The 12,284-nt window shown below is 35.9% G+C and overlaps 1 non-coding gene across 1 annotated transcript; it reads left to right on the plus strand.

The window, feature by feature from the left end:
* Nucleotides 1–10,101: 10,101 nt before the first annotated feature.
* Nucleotides 10,102–10,206, plus strand: LOC122300053. Its single transcript, XR_006239895.1, has one exon. It is a non-coding gene; the product is annotated as a small nucleolar RNA R71 (small nucleolar RNA).
* The last annotated feature ends 2,078 nt before the right edge of the window (nucleotides 10,207–12,284 follow it).

Genomic DNA, 12,284 nt, shown 5'->3' on the forward strand with positions numbered 1-12,284 from the left:
ATATTCTAATATGGTGGAAGGTGAACTCAATTAGATATCTGATTCTTGCCAATATAGCTCGAGATATGTTAGCTATTCCGATATCTACTGTTGCTTCTGAGTCGGCATTTAGCGTTGGAGGTCGGGTTTTAGATTCATTTCGTAATTCATTGGCCCCAACAACAGTTGAAGCTCTTATTTGCACACAAAACTAGTTGATAGCTCCCTCCATTAATTATGACTCCCAAGATGTAATGGAAGATGATGAAAGCTACAAGTTAAAAACTGGTAAGATTTATATTTGAAGAATATTTTCTTATAGTCATTTCAATTAATTATATGTTCAACATTATTTTTTATTTCTTGTAGAGATAACTTTGAAGAATATTTTGAACGAGGTTGATTGAAGATTCTTTGAAGAATACACAATTTTTTGGAAGATGTGAAAGTTACAAGTTAGAAACAGTATAGATGAACATTATTGGTTTATTTTTTGTATTTTTTTTTTTAAAACGTTGGTTTAGAAAGCATTGACAGGGAAGTTGGTTGTATGAATGATTGGAAAAAATCAAGTTGCTACTAATTTGCAATCACTATATTCAATGGATTTTTTCTTCTTCTAGAAAATGTAGCCAAAGTCATTGAAGTCAATCAACGGTTTTACTAAATTAATTTACATTTTTGGCATAATCCTATTAAGTACAAGACAAGAAGTTGCGCAATGTCTGTGACGTCCCCAAATCCCCACGCCCGAACACGGGGAAATCGAGACGTCCGGATGGTAACAACCCGGGTCACCATCCCATTGACGGGTGACAAGTGTGTGCAAAGGCAACAAATGTGCATGAAAGAACACGCAGCGGATAACGAAAGTCATAACTAAGTACCAGAATTTTTCTTAACGTAATACAAGCTGTTTAAAACATACATAAATAAAATATTACAAAAACACAAATACAGCTTTAAACAAATATAACACATAGCATCAGCAACCCAGCAGAGCCGCATCCTCGGGCTCAGCCTCCTCCTCTTCGTCCTCTAACTCTGCACCAAAAGCTACGGAACCAAAAATGGTACCGCAGGTAAGTAAAACCCAAACACTACCAGATAAAACACATAGAACTCAAACAATATGCATGAAACATGCCCAATGCACAAAACCCCAAGACACAGTTTCCACACACGCCAAAAACCCATTTGGCCCAAAAACACATCCTTTCCGGAAAACACGCCAAAGTCACATTTTATCCGTATGCACCATGACCTCCCCTAGGGGTCATCCGCACACCCTGGCTCCAGTGCCACACCGCAGAGTACCACCACGCATGTGACACCTAACGAGCGATGCCCAGTTCCGTGCCCCGCACGTTCGTAGCCAAGCATCCTCTAGCCCTCACCAGCGAAGGGCCACGGAGTCGGTGCGTAGAGCGATGCCCGGTTCCGCGCCCGGCGCGTTCGTAGCCAAGCAACCCCTAGCCCCCGCTCCCGTCGTCTAGCTACAACTCAGGAGACATCACTCAGTTTATTCCGCTCCCGAGTAACCAGAGGAGCTCCACCGGGATAATACCCCATCCCGGCTTGGGGTCGTGATACACACGCACCCGTAAGACCACTTACGCCAATACACAGGCTTTTCATACATAAACAGAAACACACGTGCATGCACCATGTAATGCCATAACAATGCATAATAAAATAGTCCAACCACATAAAACAATAAAACAAGCAACTCCGTCCTCCATCCATCCGACCCCCGAACTCCTCGGACTCAGTCCGGAATCAACCAACCAGCAAATTAATTAATTGAAAGAGCAATATATATTTAAATCTGAAAATAGGGTATGGAAAATACTTACAGCGCTATATGGCAATTTTAGAAAACACGCGGCATTGCAAACGGCGCCGGAAAAGCAACGTCACAGTGAAAATTCACTGTGGCCGTGGGTTGTGAAAAACCCACTTTTGAACGGGGACAAACTAGGACACGAAATTGATAGGGAATGGTCTAGGGATGATTGTGAAGCTATTGGAAGTGGTGGTTGGCCGTGGGTGACGGCGGAATCGCTGGAAATAGGCCGGAAGACGCAAATCAGAGATCAAGCTCGTAGGAGCTGTTCCGGTGGTCGTTGGAGGCCGAAAATAGGTGGGTTAAGACGGCAAGGGACCGGTGATGAAGTGGTGAAGAAATGGTGGCCGCAGGTGGAGCGACGGCGGCGGATCGGACGAAAAACCGTGGGGCTTTGAGGAGGATTTCCGGCCAAACGGCCGGCCGGCAGGGGGAGATATTTGGTGGGAAGGTGCGCCGGAGGGAGGGGGTTCGAACGAGACCGGCGGTGAGCCAAACGGTGGCCGGACGGCGGCGGTCTGGGCTGAAGAAGATTCCGGCTGTGGGTGAGGAGAGAGAAGAGAGAGAGAGAGAGAGATCGGGGGGGTCGACGCGGGGGAAAGCAGGAGGAAAAAGAAAAAGAAGAAAAAAGAAAAAGAAAGGAAAAAGAAAAGAAGGGAAAAAGAAAAAAGGAAAAAAGAGAAAAAGGAAAAAGATGTAAAAAGAAATGAGGTCCAATCCTCACTTCGGGAAAACAAAACAAACCGCCGAAAAGGGATTAAAAACCACAAAACATCTAAAAGAAATAAAACACAACGTCAAATAAATAAAAAACCAATTTTACAACGTAAATAAATTAAAATAAATAACTAATATATTAATTAAAATAAGAACAATTATTTCAGCGAAAATACACTCAAAAGCGGGTCATCACAATGTCATTTTATTCTCATGGAGAGATGAATTCTACTAATATAAAAATAATTTGCCTTTAAAACAATCAGACATATTCTTATAAAGTTCTCTATTTGGTTTTCTTCCTAACACATTGCAAGTATATATATATATATATATATTTACACACACATGATATTTGAAAAAAAAAAAAAAACAATTGGGTCGGAACTTTATTCCGAAAATAGTATCGGGTCGGCTAACGGCTATCAGCTAAACAAAAGACTTCGGAGTCGGGTCGGGTCGGGTCTGAATTCTTGCTGATCGGGCCGAGTCGGGTCAATGAACAGTCCTGACTGCACTTAAGCTTTCATCTAACATGAAACAAGTATTAGTTACGGCACAAATTCATGAAAAAGACCATGAAATATTTAGACACTTTGCATTAAAAGTAACCTCTACCTGTTTAAAATTTTCGTGGTAAATGTTCTTAATTTTAATTGAAAAAGTAGTAATGGATGGATCACTTTTTGACAACTAGTACTTGTGAAAAGTAGTAGCATTGTATTAGTCAAATTAGCTATGATGTATTATTATTTATTTTATTCTTTGTAAATTAATATTTTGCATTGTGATGTAACAACAATATTATATATCTTGTTATTTATTTTATTTTAAAAAGAAACTTTAAAAAGTGTTTAAATTATTTTATTTTTTAAATCTGGGCAATTTAATAAAAAGTGCTATAAAAATATTTTTAAAGTTTTAAATAGTTTTTTTAAAGTATTTAATCCAGATTTATAGGCGAAAAAGGAAAAAAAAAATGGATATCCGAAATTATTTCCGGATTAATCCAGGATGATAACCGCTGGGTTTTAGAATCTGGATCTGATTGCACACCCTAATATAAACAATCTTCATTGTAAAACTTTATTGTTAAAATCAATTAACTTCATAATGCACACTATCCATTGTGAAGCCATATGCAAAAAGTTATCATTAAGGATTTAGATTGAATAAGTGAAGCAACTATATGCTCAACAACACTGACAGAAAAGGGTAGAAATCAAAGTTCCTCTGCTCTATGAGTTACAAGATGTTGTGCCTAAACTTTGACTCAAACTACTGAACTAAAAATTTAGTGCAGTTTTATCTGCAAGTATACAAGTGTTGTAATACCTAACAGGGTCGAATCCACAGGGATTAACTTATGTGAGGAAGAAATTAAACTCAAACAAAGAAAATAAATTACTAAAATGAACTTACAATCAAGTAGACATGAAACAAGTAAAATAATGCCGTGTGTGCTTGTGCTTCCCAAATGCATGTGCTTCCAAAACAACTTTTCTTTTCTTTATTCCATGCATGGGTCCCGCATAAGATTTGCCTTTCAATTTCCTGCATGTAAATGCCTAGAAACAAAATTCATACAAAAGTAATTGAGATAAACATTGCATAAAGCTCAAAATTCATACAAAAGTAATCAAACATAATTTTGAATTCTAACAAAAAATCGATTCGTGACTACTCAACACCAGGAGTTGTATCCACGAGGAAAGTCTCGACAATTGTTCACATAGAATTGAGGCAAATGTCTTAGAATTCAGATATGTGTGTGTGGCTAAACCTTTCTGTGTTCCTTATTAATAAGCATGATTTATTGTAGAATTTTTCAACTTTAAGATTAATCATTATTGATTCTAACTACCTCAAAGCCTAAGGGACTAATAGTTTTCACGCCAACTCTGTTTAAAGGTTGAATACTCAACCCCCAAAGTTTTGGGTAACTGTTTCTAGCCCTTTATTTAGGAAAACTAACACACTTTCATCTTCTTCTTATTTTTTTCTCTTTTTTTTTTTTCAATTTATTCATCTTTGTTCTCTCTCTCTCTCTCTCTCTCTCTCTCTCTCTCTCTCTCTCTCTCTCTCTCTCTCTCTCTCTCTCTCTCTCTCTCTCTCTCTCTCTCTCTATTTTACATATATATATGGCTCGGTAGTCCTGTAGTTTACTTCTCCTATTTTAAATCAATGAACATTAATGAGGAATACTACAAGTGTAAGCATGTGCAAAATATTCTTTCAAAACTTGCCCTTCATTCTATATAAATCATACTAATTCTCATCTCTATAAATATCGCATCCCAGTGTTTCAAGTCACTTTTCAACAAAATATGATGCATCATAAGTTATGCTCTATGCTTAGGGCTGAAAATAAATTTTCACAAAATAATTCTACTCAACTACTCTATCAAGATACTCAAATTTCACAAAAATACCAGAAGGAGTGTGTGTTAATCATTTGTGTTTCAATGCACATCACATAATTTTTTTTTTTTTAATACTAACACATTTTCAATAGAAAACCCTCCCCCCAACTACATGTGACATTGTCTTCAATGTTTAGCAAATGAATGTTCGATGACGTATGCTATATAGGCATGAATTGAAGCAAGATAAACACTGCATAACATATATTGAAACGAAAAATGATTAAAAAGAGAGGAAAGAAGTCACTTGAGATACTCGAGTGCACATAAGGAGTAGATTTATGTCAAAGTTAGAAGACACAAAAAACAAAAGAAAGAAAAACAAAACAAACAAATACGATGCATACAATGAGGAATCAGAAATTAATTCTGATAAACAGGATCCTCCAGAGAAGTGAACTCAACCTTTGGAGTAAAATCACCCAAAAATGGTTTCAACCTTTGTCCATTAACTTTAAAAACATTACCATTCTTTGAGTTTTCTATCTCAGTGGCCCCAAAAGGATAAACAGTTTTTATAACAAAGGGACCGATCCATCTTGATTTTAACTTACCTGGAAAGAGTTTGAGTCGTGAATTGAAGAGTAAAACCTTCTGTCTTGGTGCAAACTCACGCCTAAGAATCTGTTTGTCATGCCACTTCTTCATCTGTTCTTTGTAGATCTTTACATTTTCATAAGCATCATTCCGGAACTCATCCATCTCATTCAATTGAAGAAGTCACTTTTCCCCTACTGCCTTCAAAACAAAATTAAACTTATTTACAGTCCAATAAGCTCTATGCTCCAACTCCACAAGGAGATGATATGCCTTTCCAAATACTAATCGGTAAAGAGACATCCCGATAGGTGTTTTAAAGGCTATACGGTATGCCCATAAAGCATCATCAAGTTTCTTTACCCAATCATTTCTATTGGTGTTGACCATCTTCTCAAGGATGTTCTTGATTTCTAGATTTGAAATTTCAGCTTGGCCATTAGTTTGAGGATGGTAGGAAAATGCTATCTTGTGCTTCACACCATATTTAGAAAGAAGATTATCAAACAACTTGAAGTGGGCCCCTTCGTCACTAATAATAGCTTGTGGAGTGCCAAATCTTGTTAATATATTCTTATGCAGAAATTTGAGCACTACCTTTGCATCATTTGTTGTTGTAGCAATTGCATTCACCCATTTTGATACATAATCAACTGTTAACAAGATATACACAAAGCCAAAAGAAGGAGGAAAAGGCCCCATAAAATCTATTCCCCAAACATCAAATAACTCAACTTCTAAGATATTTTCAATGGTAACTCGTGATGCCTTGAAATATTTCCTATACGTTGGCACCGGTCACAAGTTTTTACCAAAGTATAACTATCACGAAAAATAGAAGACCAAAAGAAACAACTTTGAAGTACCTTAGCTGCTGTTCGGGTTGCTCCAAAGTGTCCTCCATATGACGATGAATGGCAATGATGGAGAATGGCTTGCATCTCTTCTTCTGGCACACATCTTCGAATGATTTGATCAGGACATCTTTTAAACAGCAAAAGCTCATCCCAAAGATAATATTTCACATCATATAGAAACTTCTTGCGTTGGTGGTAAGTAAGATCAAGTGGCAGTACTTTACAAGCTCGGTAGTTTATAATATTAGCATACCAAGGAACCTTGATCCCACATGCAAACAACTGCTCATCAGGGAATGCTTGTTTCATTACTGTATCTGGTCTTTCTTCCTCTTGCTCTAGCAGGGAGAGATGATCAGCAACTGAATTTTCGTTTCTTTTCTTATCTCGAACCTCCAAATCAAATTCTTGAAGAAGCAGGATCCAACGAATTATCCTAGGCTTAGCATCTTTCTTGCCAAACAAATAGCAAAGTGTTGCATGATCAGTGAACACTATCACCTTTGTACCAATGAGATAAGACCGAAATTTGTTCCAAGCAAACACCACAGCAAATATCTCCTTCTCAGCTATTATATAATTTAATTGAGCTTCATTCAATGTCCGGCTTGCATAATAGATAGCCCTTAACAGTTTGTCTCACCTTTGTCCCAACAATATGCCAATGGCAAAGTTACTTGCATCACACATAACTTCAAAAGGTTGACTCCAATCAGGTACAATCATAATTGGTGCTGAAATTAGTTTTTCCTTGATTGCATTAAAGGCCTGCAAACAAACATCATCAAAGCTAAATGCAGAATTCTTTTCAAGAAGATTACATAAAGGTTTAGAGAGTTTAGAAAAATCCTTTATAAATCTTCTATAAAATCCTGCATGTCCCAAAAAGCTTCTGATTCCCTTCACATTCTTCGGAGGTAGTAGTGTTTCTATGGTTGCAATTTTAGCTCAATCCACCTCAATTCCTTTAGATGACACTCTATGGCCAAGCGCGATCCCTTCTTGAACCATGAAATGACACTTCTCCCAATTTAGGACTAGATTTTTATTTTCAAATCTCTGCAAAACAAGAGCTAAATTATGTAAACAATGATAAAAAAATGTACCAAAAACTAAAAAGTCATCCATGAAAATTTCTATTATATCTTTCACCATATCAGAAAAGATAGTCATCATGCAACGTTGAAATGTCGCTGGGGTATTGCACAATCCAAGGCATCCTCCTAAAAGCAAATGTTCCATAGGGGCATATGAATGCAGTTTTCTCCTGATCTTCAGAGACTATAGCAATCTGGTTATACCCCGAATAACTATCTAAGAAGCAATAATAGGAATACCTAGCCAATCGATCCAACATTTGATCAATGAATGGAAGTGGAAAATGATCATTCCTTGGTGCTTTGTTCAACTTGCTATAATCCATGCATACACGCCAGCCCGTGACTGTTCTTGTAGGACTAAATTCATTATTGTCATTTTTCACCACTGTCATTCCACCCTTTTTTGGTACAACCTAGACTGGACTTGCCCATGAGCTGTCTGAAATAGCATAGATAATTTCATCATTGAGGAGTTTCAAAATTTCAGCTTTCATGACTTCCTTCATTGCTGAATTTAATCTTCTTTGGTGCTCTATCGTCGGTTTGTAAAGTTCCTCCATTAAAATCTTGTGCATGCAAATGGAAGGACTTATACCTTTTATGTCAGAAATAGCCCATCCCAAGGCTGTTCTATGCTCCCTTAATACACGCAGTAACTTTTCCTCTTCTTTGGATGTGAGTAATTCAACAACAATCACTGAAAATGTATAACTATCATCCAAGAATGCATAGCAAAGATGCTCAGGTAATTGCTTGAACTCCGGAGTTGTAGTTTGTTGCATCATTTCTTTAGAATTCACAGAATCAATCTTTGCTACCATCGGCTCTAGCCTTCCCACTTCATTACTAAGTGATGTAACCTACTGCAATGCTCCCAAGGCAAATATATAGTGGATAAATTCTCCATTAACAAAAGGTAAATCAGATTCACAAACAGCAGAGTTATTAAAATCATAAGCATGAGATGAAGTGGTGATACATCGTTCTAGATGATCGGCTAGCATATCTTCTTGAAAGGTTTCTTCTACACATTGCTTAATGACATCTACCCGAAAGCAAGTACTTGGATCTTCTGGAAATTTCATGGCTTGGTAAATGTTGAACATAACTTCTTCCTTATTAACTCTCAATGTTAATTCACCCTTTAAACATCAATTAAAGCCCTTCTCGTAGTCAAGAATGGTCGGCCAAGAATTAGTGGGACTTCTTCATCTTCCTCCATATCTAACACCACAAAATCAGCTGGAAAAATAAATTTATCCACCTTTATGAATACGTCTTCTATGATTCCATGTGGATACTTAATGGATCGATCCACTAGTTGCAAAGAAATTGTTATTTGCTTCATCTCTACAAGTCCTAATTTCCTGCAAATAGAAAGTGGCATAAGATTAATGCTAGCACTAAGATCACATAAAACTTTATCAAAAAATGAATTTCCAATAGTGCAAGGCAAAGTGAAACTCCCTGGATCTTTTAATTTTTGAGGTAATTTCTTTTGAAGAATGGCACTGCATTCTTCAGAAAGCTTCACTATTTCAAACTTCTCCAACCTTCTCTTCTTGGAAATGATATCCTTCAGGAATTTGACATAGTTTGACATTTGTTCCAAGGCATCTATAAAAGGAATATTTATGTGAATTTTCTTAAAAATATCTAAAAATTTAGAATATTGTTTATCTAATTTTTGTTTTTGAAAAGGTTGAGGATAAGGAAGTGGAGTAGAGGGAATAGGAGGATTGTCAGGAAATGAAATTGCTGGAGGCATGTCAGTCTCTCTGTGTATCATTAACAATCTCCTCTTCTTCTATTTTATTCTTACTTTGGCCATTGTTCGCAGCTGTAGGGGTGGACTTGCTTTCCTTTGATGGTGGCCTCTCAATTTCTCTTCCACTCCTAAGTGTGATGGCTTTGCATTGTTCATTTGGATTCACTTCTATTTTGCTAGGAAAAGCTCCTCTTTACTGGGCATTGATGGTCGTGGCCAATTGCCCAATTTGCACTACAAGATTCTTCATAGTGGCTCCCATATTGCTACAATGAGTCTCAATGTTGTCCAACCGTGAATCAGTCTTTTTAAACCTTGCATTTGTCTCCTAAATAAAGGAAACCATGCCATTCTCAAATGGCATCTTCTTCTCGCTTGGTTGACTATCAAATCCTGGAGGAGGTTGAGGTTGCAACACATTCTTTGTATTTTAATATGATAAATTCTCATGATTTCAAAGCCCTGATAATAGTAATTTGGCATAAGATTATCATGATAGTTGTAGTTCCGATTTTTGATGTATTGAACTTGTTCTTGACTCGCTTCATTACTTGGAATTGTCATACTTGTAGTTGCAACATATTCTGTACTTTGTGGTATCCTTTGGGTTGTCAAAGCTGAAAGCTGATGAAATAGAGTAGCAACTTGAGCTGAAAGGGCTGCTATCGGCTCCAATTCATAAATTCCAGCAACTTTCTTAGTCATAGTTCTTTCAGTTAGCCATTGATAGTTGTTTGAGGCCATTTCTTCTAAAAGAAAAGTAGCACTTTCAGCTATCTTTGACATCAAATTTCCACCAGAAGTAGCATCAACTATAGTTCGAGCTTGCCCATTTAAACCATTATAGAACATCTGAACTTGCAACCAATCTGGCAATCCATGTTGAGGCCAGCATCGAATCAAATTTATACCTTTCCAATGCTTCATAGAGTGACTCAAAATCATTTTGCTTGAATTGACCAATCTCACTCCTGAGTTTGACTGTTTTTGTAGGTGGAAAGAATTTAGCAAGAAATTTTTTAGCCATGTCCTGCCAACTAGTGATGCTTCTTAGTTGTAGAGATTGTAGCCAACCTCTAGCCTTGTCCCTCAAAGAAAAAGGAAACAATCTCAGTCTAATGGTGTCTTCATTAACACCATTGATCTTTATAGTATCGCAAATCTCTAAGAACATTGTCAAATGAATATTGGGATCATTAAGTAGCGAATTGAGCTTGGTGCACCATGCTAATCAAGGCTGGTTTGAGCTCAAAGTTGTTGGCATTAATGGTCCGGCATCTTATATCCAAGTAGTTGTCATTCACAACTAGTCGTACATAATCCTTCAAGATGCGTGGCAGTGCATCATGTTGTCCGTCAGCCATGGCTAGTATTTTTTTTTTTTTCGTGATCTAAGAGTTCTTTCAATCTCCAGATCAAAAGAAGTAATGTCACGAGATCTAGTACGACGCTTCCAACGTCAAAAACACACCTGTAGAGCAAAATAAATAAATAAATATGAAAAAAAATAAAATAAAATTCTAAATTAAAATGAAAATTACTTTATATCGATATTGGAAAAAAATAAGAATCAATCAATTCTCGGCAACGGCGCCAAAAACTTGATCGGTGCAAAACTGCAAGTGCATAGTATCGTAATTTTATAGTAAAATGATGAGAAGAGTATCGTCCTCAGGAATTCGTAACATACTTTTGACGAATATCGAAATTATACTAATCTCAATTTTATCTAGAAAAATTACTAAGATTTTTGTAATTTCAATTTAAAATAAAATCAATTCAAAGAAAAATATGCAAAGGAAAAGAAAAATGATGTTCGAAAATCAAATTAATGGTAAAGAAAACTTTTTAGGAAATCGATTTCACATAATTTCTCACTATGCTTTACTCATCTAACTAATTGAATTTAATTATCTCTGTTTATTAGCAAATCTCTAATTCATCCAAAAGTTTCTTTCGATAATCAATTGAAAATTATTCTTGTTCATCATTTTATACAAAAATTTACAAATTAATAAAGTAAGAAAGCAATAAAACCAATAATTTTAATACTACATTGGTTCATAAAAGTTTTTCGATCTCTATATTTATCTATGCTGAAATATCTAAAATCTATCTTATAATTCCCTCTTTCGATAGCAAATCACAAGATTAAAATCATCTAATTAATGGCCAGTTAATTAGAAACAATAAACTCAGAATAAATCAGATAAACAAAGAAAGAATTACTTTAAATTAGCATAAAAAATCAAGCATAGTTCGGAACTAGATTATATCGTTTTTCTATAATAAAAAAAATTTAGTTCATGCTAAAAATTAAATTCAATATAAACGAATTTACCATAATTTTTCTAAGAATATTAGAAGGAAAATGAACATTGAAAAATGCTCCTTGTAGTCGCAGCAGCGTCTTCACAGTTGCAACTCGTTTTCCAAACCAAAGGAAATTAATTTTTTGAATCTATCCTTCTGTTGCATCCTCTCATAGCCAAGCCGAAAAACAATTATTTTCCAAAAACTGCCGTCTGTTTGTTGCATCCCAGCTTGCATACGATAAATCAATCTTCCTAAGGACCTAGTCAACCCCTACCATAAAACCCAAAGTGGCCCGCATACATCTCACATATTTGATCCCTTCATCTCTCTTTTTTTATTTTTTACATTTTAAATCTTGAATTTTGAACTTTTTCAACCTTTTCCAATATCTAATCCAGCTTTCCATTTCTCACATGCACGTCACTTTTTCATACACCATCCAAATTTTCAGCCTTTTCAAATTTCGATCTTCATCATCTCTTGGTTTTTTTTTTTTTTTAGATTTCTCTATTCAGTCTTGCCCTTATAATCAGATAACCAGTATTTAAATGAGAGAGATTCCAAAAATGATAAGCTATTTAAATTTAGATATTTCATTTCTTCATATCTAAACTAAAATTTAAAGACAACAATGAAGCCTAAAATTGACAAAAATCAACAAAATTAGACTAAATTTTAAAGTTAAGAGGTGATAAAATATATGCATTAAATTATGCAAGTCATCATGTCTCTAATAGGAAT

This window comes from Carya illinoinensis, chromosome 16, assembly GCF_018687715.1.
Source record: "Carya illinoinensis cultivar Pawnee chromosome 16, C.illinoinensisPawnee_v1, whole genome shotgun sequence".
NCBI lineage: Eukaryota > Viridiplantae > Streptophyta > Magnoliopsida > Fagales > Juglandaceae > Carya > Carya illinoinensis.